The sequence below is a fragment of the Limulus polyphemus genome, unplaced genomic scaffold (genome assembly GCF_000517525.1).
Source record: "Limulus polyphemus unplaced genomic scaffold, Limulus_polyphemus-2.1.2 Scaffold1904, whole genome shotgun sequence".
In the NCBI taxonomy this organism is placed as follows: Eukaryota; Metazoa; Arthropoda; class Merostomata; order Xiphosura; family Limulidae; genus Limulus; species Limulus polyphemus.
The window spans coordinates 92482-108350 of NW_013667514.1; the positions used below are offsets into that span (position 1 = coordinate 92482).

At 33.0% G+C, this 15869-nt stretch overlaps 1 long non-coding RNA gene across 4 annotated transcripts in view; it reads left to right on the forward strand.

The window, feature by feature from the left end:
- LOC111087231 overlaps positions 1-15869 on the forward strand; it is a 90338-nt gene that overhangs the window by 36492 nt on the left and 37977 nt on the right. For all 4 annotated transcript variants that reach the window (XR_002611945.1, XR_002611946.1, XR_002611948.1 and 1 more), the window contains exon 2: positions 625-685. This is a non-coding gene — a long non-coding RNA (uncharacterized LOC111087231). The remainder of the gene's footprint in view (positions 1-624; positions 686-15869) is intronic.

The window sequence follows — 15869 nt, forward strand, 5'->3', positions numbered from 1 at the left end:
TGCGACTGTAGCTTTTTTTTTCCCAGAACATTGTCTTCAAAATAAGGGTGCGTCTTATTCACCGAAAAATACGGTATATACGATACTTTGTATGTTTACAGAGAGACCTGTGACATAGAGTAATATGGCTATGTATCTGTACTTTTATCCTAGATATGTTTGGTGTTTGTCTTCTTTACTATTCTTTTTATCCATTGCCGAGGGAAGTTATAATGAAATTTTCTTCTTAGCATCTACTGTATTACAAATCTTGTTTATTCCTTACAAGGGAACCCCCCAGTGGCATAGCGGTATGTCTTACAACGCTAGAATCCGGGTTTCGATTCCCATGGTGGGCAGAGCACAGTATAGCCCATTGTGTAGCTTTGTGCTTAATTACAAACAAACAAACCTTACAAGGGAGTTTGATTTATAGGCATGACATTTAACGTATTTGTGGGTTTCTTGTTGATTTATGTAATATATGAGTTATGTGCCTGTTTGGCCATTATATAGGAATGGGAATTTATCTGTTTTCTATTGGGAATCATTCAGGGGATTCATAAGTTTTGGAATCTTGTCTATAGTTTATGATCATGCTAATAATTTGTCGTCAGCTTTTCTGATCTAAATCTTTCGTTTCAGAGTGCGAAGACGTTATCAAGGAAATGATCCATGTAGGAGTTACCGAGCGCAGGTGATAGGGGTGAGTCCTGATGTTAGTAGTTATCTTAATTTTGAAAATAAATTGTGTTGATACAGGGAATTATTGAGTTATATTATCTTAGAGATTGTCAGTTGGGTGCATTCTTTGAGAGCTCCATCATTTTCAAGTTGATGGTGTATCAGTACATATAATACTCTAGTGCAAACAAACTTATCATTGTGTATTGTGAGGTTATTGTGGTTGCTTCCATAACCTATACAAAGTGGACTAACATGTATGGATGTGTTACCAGTTATTAAATGTACCAGATATCTAACTAAGTGGCGAATCTCTGCTGTTAACTATCGGACGGTTTGTTTGTTTGTAATTAAGCACAAAGCTACACAAGGCTATCTGTGCTCTGCCCACCACGGGTATCAAAACCCGGATTCTAGCGTTGTAAGTCCGCAGACATTCGGACGGAGAGGCTAGTCTTGTTTGTGAATGCTCGGTAGGTCTTAAAAGTCTGCTGTGATTTATTGTTAGTTACTCGTTCCTTGAGGAGTTTGTTAATCTTTTTTTCTTTCTTAGTGTTTCTTACTGGATTAGGCTTTAATCTTTTTTGTGGCCATCTTCAACTAAAGTTTGTACCTAAAAGTTATTGATCAAATATTAGACAAGATTTTAGTTTGCTGTTAAATACAAAGCTGCATAATGGGCTATCTGTACTATGCCAAACGCAGGTACCGAAACCCGACTTCTAGCGCTATAAGCCCCCAGACTTACCGGGGGCTACTTGAAAAGAGATTACAAATATGACCTTCCAACAGAACACATATATAATGTTCTTTAAATATGAGTTTTAAGGGTTTGATAGGTCAAGAAAAAAACACTATCATCAGTCAGTACCTTTTTTTACGCTTAGAACCAGTTTCTTCTTCTCAGAGAAACTGGAATATCAGCTATTCCTTGTTGTCACGAGGAGCTCGTTGTAATAGATATTATTATACTATGTCAAACGAACTGCTATTTTTTGTTGTCAGGAAAGACATATAGGCCTAGCATGGCCTGGTGGTTAGGGCGCTCGACTCGCACTCTGCATGTCGCAAGTTCGACTCCCAGTCGCCAAACATGCTCGTCCTTTAGGCTTACTGTCCAGCCATCCTAGGGTAAAAATTCTTGACTAATACAAAAACTACCCGAGCGGCCGATCACAAAAGTAATTGGAATTAAGGCCAAATGAAGAAGAAAAGTTGTCAGGAAAGAGATTTAGTTTCTTGTTATTAAAACTGCTGTCAGTTGTTGTAGGGTTAGGTGTGTGTTACCAGCTACACTTGGTTGTCAAGAGGGAACCTGCTGCCAATCATGATTTCAGGGGTATGTGTCTACCAAATCTTCTATTGTATCTTTCTTCGTGACGTTAAAGACGTATTAAGCACAAACAGGGAGAATACAATTTGTTGGTACTAAAAATAAAAAGTTTGATCTTAAATAAATTAAATCTTGATTAACGTAGTAAAATATTAAAACAACGTGCCTGGTTAGTTTATGGTTGAGCACAAAGCTACACAATAGGCTATTTTAGCTATGTCCATCATGGGTGTCGAAACTCGGTTTTCAGCGTTATAAGCCTTCAGGCTTAACACTAACTAAGTAAAGCTTTGCAGAAATGTCCAATAAGTTATGTCTATTGTTCTTAATTCTAATTTTTATCCGTTTTGAGCACCTAAGGACTTAAAAAATAACTTAATATGTTACTAAATTAATGAAACTTGTGTTATTTAAATGATAGCCGTCTTATTTACTAAAAACATGACTTAATGTACGTATATTGCTTTTATAAAGATACAATTTCTTATAATTTACATAGGTTGTAACGAACATTAAGAACTAAACGGAGTTTCCTAGCCAAATTTTGGAGAGAACTATCTTGCTGATTGACACGATCTATGCTTTGTTTTGATCTTAGGATGTGCTATGTTCACAGAATTTTACTGTATACCACCTCTCATGAAGAATTATGCTATATAATGAAAAAAAACAACATAATATAAATATTAAAGCAAAAACTGGTTAACCACAGGCTTGTTACTGACAAAGTAAAAACGTTGATAGAAATGTTGCTGCCTGTGCTTTTTTTGCTTCTAACATAAAAAGGACACCTTGCGGTAAGAAAAAGCATTTAAAGTATTAAGCAATGGTGTAATTAAATATAGTATGTTACTTTTGTTAGTGTGTCATATTACATATTTATACAAAGAAGAAAAAACAAAGACGTTTTCATCGGAATTATTTACTGTCTTTCAAGTTATAAGAACACTAGAGTTATATTAAAATGTCTTAAGTAGCCGATAAGTGACTTTTACGTGCGTAATGATACTCTGGAGAAATTGTGAACAATTGAAGCTTTTAATCCGTGTTATGACGCTTAACCGTTTTTTATTCATTCTTATAAAAATATATAAATAACACATGTTTTGTCTTTCTTATTGCATTTGTTTTTGTTGTTAAGAGTCATGAACATGGACCCTTCTGGTTGATCAAAAGTTATATGAAAATCTTAAATTACTAAATTTAGAATATAAAATTAGTCTGCTTAACTAAAAGAAAAAGATAATTTGTCAAATGTACATACATAACGATTGATATTATGCTTTCTTACATTACATATTTTGTTTGTGTTACAAAAGAAAATTGGAGAAAGGGTTTGTGATGAATTGAACTAGAATGAAGTTTACTTTATTTTTTATCCGTGTAATTTTACTCCTAAAGTTTATAATTTTAATTTGTAACAAGCTAATATCATTATCTTCAGAGAATTGCAATGTACATAACTTTGATTTCAAAGTTTCGCACTTGTGAAAACTTGATCATATAAATAATTTATTATAGCATTCTGTTTTTAAATTAAAGCGAACACTTGATAGAACGTAAGTGCTTGACGTACAGTCAATTCTTTATGTAGAAAGTGGGTGTAAGCATTTAAAGTATATCCAACACACGTGCGAGTACATCTTACTACTGGATTAGACCCTAGAGCGGAAGACCACCATTTCAGTGACCAAAAACTGGATTTTGTTACTGGTTTGTTTGTAAGTAATTCAATATTTACTTCGAGAAATACGTTTTAGAAAAAGACAGGTAGATAAAAATGCAAAACACACTGAGGCTCACATAACGTGTAACAATAAAATATAGACTTAAACGTGACATTGTAACGGATGTCGAGTTTAATATAAAATTAGCAATTTTTACTACTTTTTTTGCTGAAGTATGAAGTAATAAGCAGTAACAATTTTTATTTACATATAATTTTTGGCAAAGTACACAAACATTGCTTGAAAAACATTGATTTTTCATTACTTGCTTTGTATCTAGCATGGCCTCGTGATAGAGTGCTTGTCTGTGAATCTGAAGATTCATGGTTCGTGTCCAATTGCCACAAATCGTTCGTTCTTTGTGAGTGATGACAAAATCATACTAATTGATTAGATTAACCCAAAAGTTTAGCGGTGATTGCTATTGCCTAACTACCTTCCCTCTAATCTATCAATTTATAATTAGGGATGGCTAGTGCAAACAGTCCCGGTGCAGCTTTTAACGCATATTCGAAGGAGTTTTGTTATTGTTTATTTGTTAAGCACAAAGCTACACAATGGGATATCTATGGTCGGCACAACGCATGTATCGAAATCCGATATTTAGCATCATAAACCTTCAGACGTACCGCTGAGCCACGAATAAAACACGCGTACTGAAAAGTCTACGCCAACAGAAAAGTCATTCTGTAAAATAAACGAAACAAAATAATTTCCTGGTTATCACATGACTAATGTATATTGTTAGCACGCAAGACCATTTCAGGTATAAATAATGTTCTTGTTTTTTGGTGTTTTTTTACAAGTAAAGTGAATATGAAAGAGCCTTTGTCGTGTTATAACAGAACAATATTAATGTTTTTAATGTACATAAAAGGAAAATGACGATTATTCTTTATTGTTTACGATAAAACCTGCTGTTTGTCTTTCTCAATGAATAGTTTTATTGTAAAACACTCATAAAAATCGGTAAAGATAAGCTAATTCTTTTTTGCAATTTTGTTCGTATTAGTTCAATAGAAATAGACTGTTTATAAATGAATGTTGATGTTTCTGGAAACAGCATGAAGTAGCAGCAAAAAAGACAGAAACCAAGAAACAACCAGCAACAAGTACCAAGCAAGTAACTACGTGCATCTAATGGTTCCAAAAGCTTTCAAACTTAAGAATTTATAAATCATTTTGTAAAAACTTCTGGTATTTACAATGCGAATTTATCATAAATTGCTTGTATTTAGTCAAATTAATAAAAAAAGGCCTAAATGTAACAAAATACTGGTTTAGTTTAAACTATAAATCAAACAATTGTTGAATTAACTTGTAACACAAACACGCGATGTCTGTTGTTTAAATCTTATTGTCATACTATTAACATTTTTTAATCGTCCCAGATAGAATAAAACCTCCTCTGTTCTTATAATGTTAATCGCTGCACTTCACTGTCTCATTCCTAAAGCCTTTGCGAATTTTCTGTTGATGCTAAGCCTGGCTTCTTATAAAATGGCAACCACTGCAGTCTGCACTAAGCACGTTACCCTCGTCTATAGTTTCTCATCAATTTCTCCTCGTTCTCTCTACCCCTTTTCTTTCCCTCCCTCTCCTTTACTACAACTGGCTGCGATTAGAGGTAGTTTCAACCCTTTGATCCCGGTCCAGAAACCTGCACATCTGCCTTATGGCTCTGCGCATGCATCTATGGATTGTAAACGAACGTGATAGAAGAGTGAGTTCCTGGTGGAAACAAAGGATGACCTGACTAATAGGATGACTCATCAGAATGGGCGAGGCTCGCTAGAGATAGGGTGCGCTGTTCTAAAATTTCATTTCATGATAACGAGAGTCTGTTTTATAAAGACAGACGTGTCTCCATTTCTTTCAAATAAAGGGAGCTAAAATAGTATACATACATACTTAAAATCAATACACTCGCACTGTTACACTAATTTGTTCATAATCTGAACCCTAAAGTAAATGACCTGTGTTATTGAGCGTAGTTTTCTGAATAGATGGAAAGGGTTACTAAGATTTCATGAACCTCATTATTTATTAGAATATAAAATACAAAGCTACAATGATTATGTCGCGCGAAAAAGTAATTTAACTCAAGGTTTACAAGCGTAGATCTTATCATATTACTGACTTTGCGCGCGATACAATCTGTTTTTGAAGAAAGTTGTTTGTTTTCGGTGTTACTATATATATATATATATCTTATTTTTATATATTTTCGTAGAACATAATTATGTTTAAGTATAATGAACAAATTTTATATCTACATTTGGTTCCCTACGACAGATATATATACCAGAGTTATATTCTCTAATTACAGTCATATAACACTTTATAATACATTCAAATCATAAAAATAATCTCGATAGTACTGTTGTAAACATATTTTCAATTTTCTGCAGCGTTTCATTTTAGAACGTAAACAAACAAACTGCTACCATTGTCAGTTCGTGTTGACATTAATTACTAAACGATAAGCACCAGCATTGATACAAATATAGTATCTTTACTGGAACGTTAACCATGTCCAATTTGTATAGCATTTAGACGGTCAGCACCAAATTTTCTGGTTGTAACCCTTTATCTTCCACCTTTATTCCATGGAATTTTATTTTAAGATTCACTCTTAATCAAATAATCCTCTTGTAACAAATTAAGTAGTGTCAGAAGAGCATATATTTTTACATGTAGGTGCAAATTGGAGGTCAATGATAGCTATTGCATTGTAACAGCGTATCATTTTATCTGCGTTTAATTATTAACAGTAAAAATAAGTTTCATTAAAGTTAAATATAACCTAGTACGTCAGACAAAAATCAGGTGACTGGCTAGAAGAGACTTTTTATTTTGTTTTCCATTACGGCTATGTTCCATATTAATATGGGATTAAGTAAATAAACGAAAACAACGTAGAAGAACCTTTTACATTATACCTAATTACTTTCATTACAACCAAATGTGTTTTCTGTCTACCTTTTACCTTTGTGTTACACAAAATTAGTACAATTTACTTTGTGATTATCTGTGTAAAAATTACAAAAAGTATTAAAAAGAAAAGAAAAAAGAGGTAAGGATAGATTCGGCTGTGGCAATAATATTAACAGTTACTACCTTTCTGTCTGAAGATGATCATTTTTCTAAGTTTCATCATTAATTTTCGTTTAAAGCAAACTAACTACAGAGATGAGAATACAAACAATAATCCAGTAATTAACACAGTTAATTTTATATATCAGCCTCACTAGGAGTGTATGCAACATCATAAAACAAACACTTATAAACATTAGAGAGCATTGACTCATTAGTTAAAAATCCTTGCTATCAGCAATATTTTCGGTCATAATCCTAGTATCTTACGTCATTATCTGTAAAATCATAATCATACATTAAAAATCTTGACTGTCCAGTAATTTATGAAAATATTTTAGCCCAATGCAGGAAATGTCAATGTATATTGTATATTTAACGAAGCTCTAAAGTTACAGCAAATTAGTTCCATGCGTTGAATAGTTGTAAAAGTTCCATCAAGATACACATATGCAAATTGAAAACTTACTTCGAAATTCATAGATTTGAAGCTTTATGGTAACGAAATAGTGTAGTTTTTCTTCGATGTTTACGTTAAAACGTTTGTTTAATATTTATTCTCTTTCTTTAGGACTATCTTCCTTATTAACTGCATCTGATAAGTTACCCTTTTTTTAATTAGATATTGATATTTTTCATTTGTATATGATTTATTTTAATATAGTTCAAAGCAGTGAAGACTTTTGTGTTAGACTGTTAAAGACTGTTCTCCTTATTAAGTCCGTCTGTTCATTTGTTTTTGTTTTTACGTTTTGGTTAAATATTGTTAACTATTTTATTATTACGTTGACTATATTTATAGAATATAATTGGCATTATTATTTTCCTTGTTGATTTCGTTAACGAAAAACCATGAGCGTTATAATGAACCAGCCGACGCTCTGTCGTCGTGTATTTTTTAGTTGACAAATAACTGAGTTTGTCACGACTTCTCATACTTTTCTTTTTCATTGGTGAAAGCCATTAACATTGGAAAATGGCAGAGGCAAGGGGAAAGTGGACATACACATGAAGTTGTATGTAACATTGTAAACGTAAGCCCACGCCCCAAGTTTGTATTCACTAGGGTAAAAGTGAGCCTACTCCACAAGTTTATATACAGCAAAGTAAAAGTGAGTCTACTCCACAAGTTTATATACAGCAAAGTAAAAGTGAGTCTACTCCACAAGTTTATATACAGCAAAGTAAAAGTGAGTCTACACCACCGGACAACTATAAATCTTTCGGTTGGAAAATTAGAGGCAGAAAACAGATGTAGCGGTATATATATGTGTGTGTGTGTGTAAGATAGATAGATACACTGCACGAGGAAAGGGAAATTATCATCAGTGACTGTCAGATTTGGTGCCTACACTTACGTTGGTTCTATAACTAAAAATGTCTTCATATTAAGCACTGATCATATTATGGAAGGCAGATTATTTAGAGCTGACTTCTCACTCTTGCCGCCTATGTATAATGTTGTTAAAATGCTATTGCAGTAAAAAGAATGAAAAGAGTTTATAACAAACTTGATATACTATTAATATTAATTTTCCTTAGCTTTGAATGACTTAATAGGTATATTATGGATTTATACAAACCTAATCGAAATACGGGAATCTAGAATTTTGTGCTTAGAAAACTACAACTTGTATAACAAATCTTCTTTGGCAAAATAAAATATGAAAATAATCACGTTGGTTTTAACGGGACAAAACGAGAAATTAACCAGAGATACAATTACTTCTACTAATGTGTTATGTCCAGCAAAACATAATAAGACAATTGCACGGAATTTAAAAAATATATATGCATAGATATTTTAATATATAAGTAGATGTAGTGCAAAGTCATATACGTATTTTAATCACATGCAATATATGTAAAAAAATAAACGAAAATCATCAGAGCAGAGCTTTACCAAACTTACAACATGTATAGATTTGGTTGTTGCTAAATGCAAAGCTACAAAATGGGCTATCTGTGCTCTGCCCATCATGAATATCGATACCCGATTTATAGAGCCTGCAAACTTACCGATGAGCCACTGGAGTGGGAAGGGGACATTACGTATTGTTCAGTCATATTACAAAGTAGAATAAAAATATTCGCATCAACCTCATATCTGTTATATAAAAAGTCTCCTCCCTTAAACAGTTCTCATATTAACTCTGACCTAGTGTATTACTATGTAAATATATTTATATATATAGTATTGCGTGTGCATTGTTATCAAAGCAGACGTAAAGGGTGCGGTGTTAAAAGGATGGATGGCTTTTTGTACAGTGAAATGATGTGATGATATCCTGATCGTGCACGTGCTCGATGTTCGTGTTAAAAAACACGGTTGTCTTTGTTTGAATACATATATAGCGATCTAGGAGGTTCCATCAATGTAAAGCCTTAATGAAAATACCAGCAGAGCTCAGTTCATGCCGTGTTTAGTGGGTGAGGTTATGTTGTGATCATTCGGCCTGTCTGCGCACAGAAGAAATAAACCTATGGTCACGCTATCAAAGGCCCCTAAGCCTTCTCTTGATATAAATTACAAGTTGTTTTATACGTATAAAGCCTCAGGGTTTTGTAACCAACCCTGTGTAATTTGTTTTTAGAGTATAGTATGGTTATAAATTTGGGGAGTGTCTTTCAAATTATAGTGGAATAAATTGTGGATGTTGGTTGTATTTTCAAGGCAAAGTTAAAGTAGCTCAAAGATTAGTGTATGAGTAAACTCCAATATCCGCAACAACTGTGGATGAGTTTCAAGATGAAAACCGATAACAGCAGAACAAGATAAGTTTGTTATCTGATGATCATTTTAACCATGTAATCCTGTAGTTTGTTAATCGAATTCTATTTTTAGTGTTCATTCCTGTTCCAGTGATTTATTGTATCCTGAAGTTAAAGCAACTGAGAATATCATGGTAGATTTCGGCAAATTGTCTCGCACTTTCTGTACGTTTTAACAGATACCTTATCCTGATATTAACAGATACCTAATCCTGTAGTTTGTTAATCGAATTCTATTTTTAGTGCCCATTCCTGTTCCAGTGATTTATTGTATACTGAAGTTAAAGCAACTGAGAATATCATGGTAGATTTCGGCAAATTGTCTCGCACTTTCTGTACGTTTTAACAGATACCTTATTGAGTAACATATCAATAAGCAGGGAGTTATAGTGTGTCATTCATCCATTAAAACGTTATAATGCTGCAATCCAAATATGAAATCAAACCGAAAAATAAGAATGATCTCACAGCACGCCGTTCAGCAGCCACCTGGCGTCATTGAGTTGTTTAACTCGTGAAGGACCAATGAAACCTTATTTTTATTATTCTGAAGTCTTAATTCATTTTGACATCTTAATAATTTGATGATGATACATTGTTTTTATTTGCTATAGTTTGTAGAATTAAACAGTATCGTAAAAAATCTATAGCTCAAAAAATCTGTATACAATTTCTGACATATTGGGTGGTGACGAAACTTGTTATTCGAAATGAGCTGTAAGATGTAAAGAGATGATTTGTGACAACATTCTGATAACGTAAATAATATGGTTTTAATTCGAAGAAAAACCGTAGTTGTAACTTCTAGTTGGTAATAATGTCTTTCTACTTCTGCCCAACCCACATATCTTAAATCAAACAGAAAAGTTAATTCTTATCATAACACTATCTGTGCCGTTGATAAAATATTTAGGATTCTAATGAAAATTATAAACTTTATTTTTTGGCTAAACACAAAGTCAACTCAATTTTTCTACTTATTTCTTCTTCAATAGAACGTTTTTAATATCGAAAAATTAAATAAAAAGTTATTGTGGTCTGTATTAAGCATAAAGCTACACAAAGGGCTATCATCCCACCACGGATATCGAAGCCCAGTTTCTAGCGGTATGACATACCCCTGTGTCACTGGTTGGGGGGGGGTAAATAAAAAGAATTTTTCTTATTATCTTTAGTCACCGTTTTGAAGTTCATTTCATAGCGGCTCGGCATAGCGAGGTGCTCGCCCTTTCAGCCGTGGGATCATTATAATGTGACAGTCAATCCCACTGTTCGTTGGTAAAAGAGCAGCCCAAGAGTTGGCTGGCTACCTTTCCTCTAGTCTTTCACTGCTAAATTAGGAACGACTAGCGCAAACAGTCTTCGTGTAGTTTGTGCGAAATTCAAAACAAACCAATCATTTCATAGTATTTTTACACTTTACATAATATAAACTATTTGAAATTGTTGACTACTGTAGCACAACAAAACGTGAAGTACGGAACCCGTAATTAAGATGAATTTGATGCGCCTTTTTTTTTTGGTAGATGGAATACATCCAACTTGAAATCAAAATTCCAGCTACTCTTCACTTGGCATGGCCAGGTGGTTAGGGCGCTCGACTCGCAATCTGCGGGTTGCGGGTTCTAATCCCCGTCACAGCAAACATGCTCGCCGTGGGGGCGTTATAATGTGACGTCAATCCCACTATTCGTTGGTAAAAGAGTTGGCAGTGGGTGGACTTCCTTCTAGTCTTACGCTGTTAAATTAGGGACGGCTAGCACAGATAACCCTCGTGTAACTTTGCGCGAAATTCATAACAAACCAAACAAACTTACTTTTCCTACATTATAAGCTGAAGGAGGAGATACGATCAAACCTTGTAAAACCAACAAGATAACAATCAGTTTAACATTTCCAGACTTAAACTTTTCGAAGCCAAATATTTCGCCTAAAGTTATAGTAAAAAAAACGTGTACAGTTAAAAATGTAAAGGATTTTAGTGACTACTATCAGCATTCATCTGTTTTTCTTATTTTTTACTAAAGACATCACGTACTTCTTTTATCGAACGTTATTTAGATATCCTTAAAAATATTATTATTTTGATGTTAAACCGATATGGTAGAAAAATATCATTCGTTGTTTAACGTATTTTTGTTTTTATTTTATCCGCTCACCGGATCACTATCTATTTAATGGCAATCAAGATCCGGTTTTAAATATTTGATGCTCAAGCTCAAACATTCTGTTACATAAAAAGTCATGAAATAGTGGCCAATTTTATTTAGTTTGTACTAATGTATACTAGTATATTTGGTATCTGACACGAATTAATTTAATCATTATGTAGTTAACGTTAATTGCCAGTTTTCTGCTCCACTGTAGGTTAGCTTTTTTAAAAACTATTTTCTAATAACCCACCATTACTGTTTGTTTACGTTGCTGTTAATTTCTAAGTCGATAATAGAATACTTATTAACTTAAGTAAAACACAGATAACAAGATTGTTTAGTAGTAACTTACATTAGTAGTGACACTATTAGTAACATAATTGATTAATAACAAAGATAATAAAATCATTAAATAATAGCATAGTTTGTACGTTTTGGTTCTGTACTGACATAGTTGTATATTAAGATAATTTTGAAGTAATGTAGCAATGAACAGTATAACATAAGTGTGTAATAACGTTCTCACTGACAGTCTATTATGTGCCACTGACGATGGTGTCAGCTGATGTGGAAACGTTTCTCATTTTCTTTTTTTTATTGCCCATTCCATTTGTAATTCAAATAACAATTATGATTCCAATGCTCTTGAGATTTTCCCAAAGAAAAAAAAAATCTATAAGTCTACTTGAAGAGAGTATAATATATTTGTTATAGTGTCAACATCTTTCCTAAACTGGTGAAGCATGATTGTAATTAATTATATTTGTCATAAAACATTAGTATTAGGCTTATTGATAGTTTAACACTACGCTCGTTATTCATTTTCTTAGGGCGTGTTCACAAATAAGAGTGTTTAACAGTATTTCAACCACACTATGTCCGCCACATCCAGTGCCAACGACGCGTTTCGCTCAATACATAGCTCATCTGGCCGCATGAGACACAATCAACACAGTAACGGTTCGAACACTATTTATATGGACTATTTTTCTAAACAAATACTATGCTTGTTGTGTCCAAGCTGGCCTGATGAGCTCTCTATTGAACGAAATATATCGTCGGCAACGATGGTAGACATAGTGTGGTTGAAATATTGTTATATAATCTTCTTGAAAAACCCCAAGAAGCTGAACAAAGAAAGTGGTGTTGAAAATATAATAGGCCTAATACTAATTAATGCCTTATTAAGGATATAATTAATAATATAAAATTTCTGTTTACCATGTTTCAGTAAATGAACAATGGAGTCATGATATACTTATTACACTAGTACAGAAAATACCAAAATTTATAGAACGTTGAGTATATGTATATCAACAGTAGAACGAAACTTCTTTAAACCAGTAGTTCGATAACATGCTAAACTTAAATAAAAAAACACTCATGCACACTTTAGACATTCGTATAATTCTGTAATGTAGTGACGTGCTGAAGATTGATGTTGAACTATGTGGAACAGTTTAACACCCGATAATTGTGGAAGTAATAAATATGTCATACTTAAGTGATACTTTTACTTGCTTGTGTGAAAGTAAAAACAGATGTAAAAGTCCAATACTAGCTTATACTAAATATGGGAGTGAAAATGTTATAATCCTTAACATTACCAGGTGTTGAACTGGAAAGTAGGACTATAGAAACAACCTAATATCATCACCCACTAAAAAGGAAAGAAGGGGACAATGTCATATTATGTGATACTTCCAAGTGTTGAACTTGGAGATAGGACTATAGAAACAGCCTAATATCATCACGCACTAGATAAGGGCGGAGGGGGGGGGCAATTTTATACTGTGTGATACTACAACGTGTTGAACATGGAAGCATGACTATAGAAACAACCTACTACCAACACGCACTAAATGGGGGGAGAGGTGACAATGTTTTAACCATGTGATACTGCCACGTGTTAACCATGAAGGAAGAGTGAAAAAGTTATAAATTATGTGATTCCGTTACTTCCTAAACTTGCAACCTTGTAACAATGATTACAAAAAATTACTGCATTTATAAGACCACAAAAATCTACATTTGTAAGTGAAACTATTACAATTTCATACTACTGCAACTTTCTAAATGTGGAGCTAAATCTGCATGCTACATATTCAGTGTTAACTTCCTTGCCTATGTGAACAATGTTTTGTTATTGTTGTTTCTTCGTTATAGAGAAAAATATTTTGAGAACTATGAGATGTGATTCAAATGGTTCTACACATAACCATCCCAATTCGACGAGAAAATGTATCAGTCGTTAATATTTCTTATTAAAATGTGTGGTTAGTTTTATTCTCTCTTCACTATTAAGCTGTTATATTTTCCATAAGTAAAAGCTGATTTTTCTCCAAACAGTTTGAAGTCCATTGAATTTATAATTAATAGCTGTGCTCAATAAGAAAATTACTTCCCACATAAAATCTCTCGCAAACAAGGAAATGGCAATAATAGATAAATTATTATGTTTTTATGCACATTAATATATTCTAAATACATGTTTATGCATAAATAAGAACGACTAAATACCGACGTAAACAATCTTACTCGTGAGAATAGGAAGCTTTACAAGAAGCATAACATAGAGGAAAATACCTAAGTTGTCCAACCGGTTTTTATTTCAAACTCCTGGTATCTTTACAAATCAACTCGTGTTTGGTTGATCTGCTGTTGAGTCCTCCTCAGGTCTGGTTACTCATTTAAGAAGTACGTTAAAAAAAATGTTGGCGAGCTCCCTATTATTCGAAAGGCCTCGGGGATTTTTATTTCCTTTGTAACGTTGCTTAATCACCTTAAATCATCTTTATTGTTAATTATGCAATAACAGCCTCCAGTATTTAATCTTTCTTCGCCCAGCCCTAGAACTTTCCCTGGATGTTACACACATAACTCAGCAAATCCTGTCAGGACTTACGTGAAAGAGTTCGTTGTATGTATGTATGTAAGTTATTTTGCTTGACGGTTCTCAGTATTTTAATCTTTTAATCTAAAGACTTCAAAAATAGTTAGACCCAAATTATTATTAATTCTTTACAAATGTTTCCTGCCTGGTCCGTGTATATCTTTTTACTTAACGTGACAAACTGACAACTTATTCAAAATATAGAGTGTATTTGTGATAAATTGATTAATAATTCTAAACTTAAAGAATCATTTTAATTATCAGTACAGAACAAATTGTTTTTTTTTGTCATTAGAGAAAGCCAACAGGACTTTCAACAACAATTCGAACTATATTTTAACTGATAATCAGATAATATGCGATATAATCTCCATATAAAGAACAAAGAGAGCGTTATGTTGTATCAAATGAACATGGAAGTGATAAAAACGTTATGATATTCCACATATACATTATGTTCTACTACATGGCATCAGCATTGTTTTAACGTTATGAAAACGCAGATAAGTTCTGCATCAGCATCAAAGCACCTGAAGCCAGCTTCAACGAATTACCATTATTTATTTATTTACAAATATATTTCGCTCATGGTATGTTTGACATGTTTTCAGTGGTTCTGTATTCAATGAATAACGTTATGTGTCATTATATTAGGTCAATAAAGATCAAAATGTGTCAGAAACATAAATTTTAAGTTGTTTTTATTAAACTACTTAGAATCACAAGCGTATGAAAGTATTAAAAAGTGTTATGCGAATACGTCTTTTGTAATGGATGTTAGAACGAGACTTTAGATCTCTTATATTAACTGTCGTTATTGATTAAAACAGTATGTTTCCTGTAACCTAGCATTAAGATGTTACCTACATTTGACAACATTTTTATACTTAAATGATGTTTGAATAGGCTTGCAACTTTTACTGTAAGTAAGATGCTGTATACAATCATATATTTCTTCTTCTCTTACCTGTTTGGAAAGGAAAATGCACTAGTATATTACAAGTAAAAAATGTTGAAATAGAACTTCTATTCACCCAGTTTATTCTCATAAAAGTGAAGACCTGTAATTGAACACTTTGTTATTGTACAAAACCCGTCTAACCAAGATGTATGTAAGTTTGAAAAATAGAACTTCTATTCACCAGTTTATTCTCATAAAAGTGAAGACCTGTAATTGAACACTTTGTTATTGTACAAAACCCGTCTAACCAAGATGTATGTAAGTTTGAAAA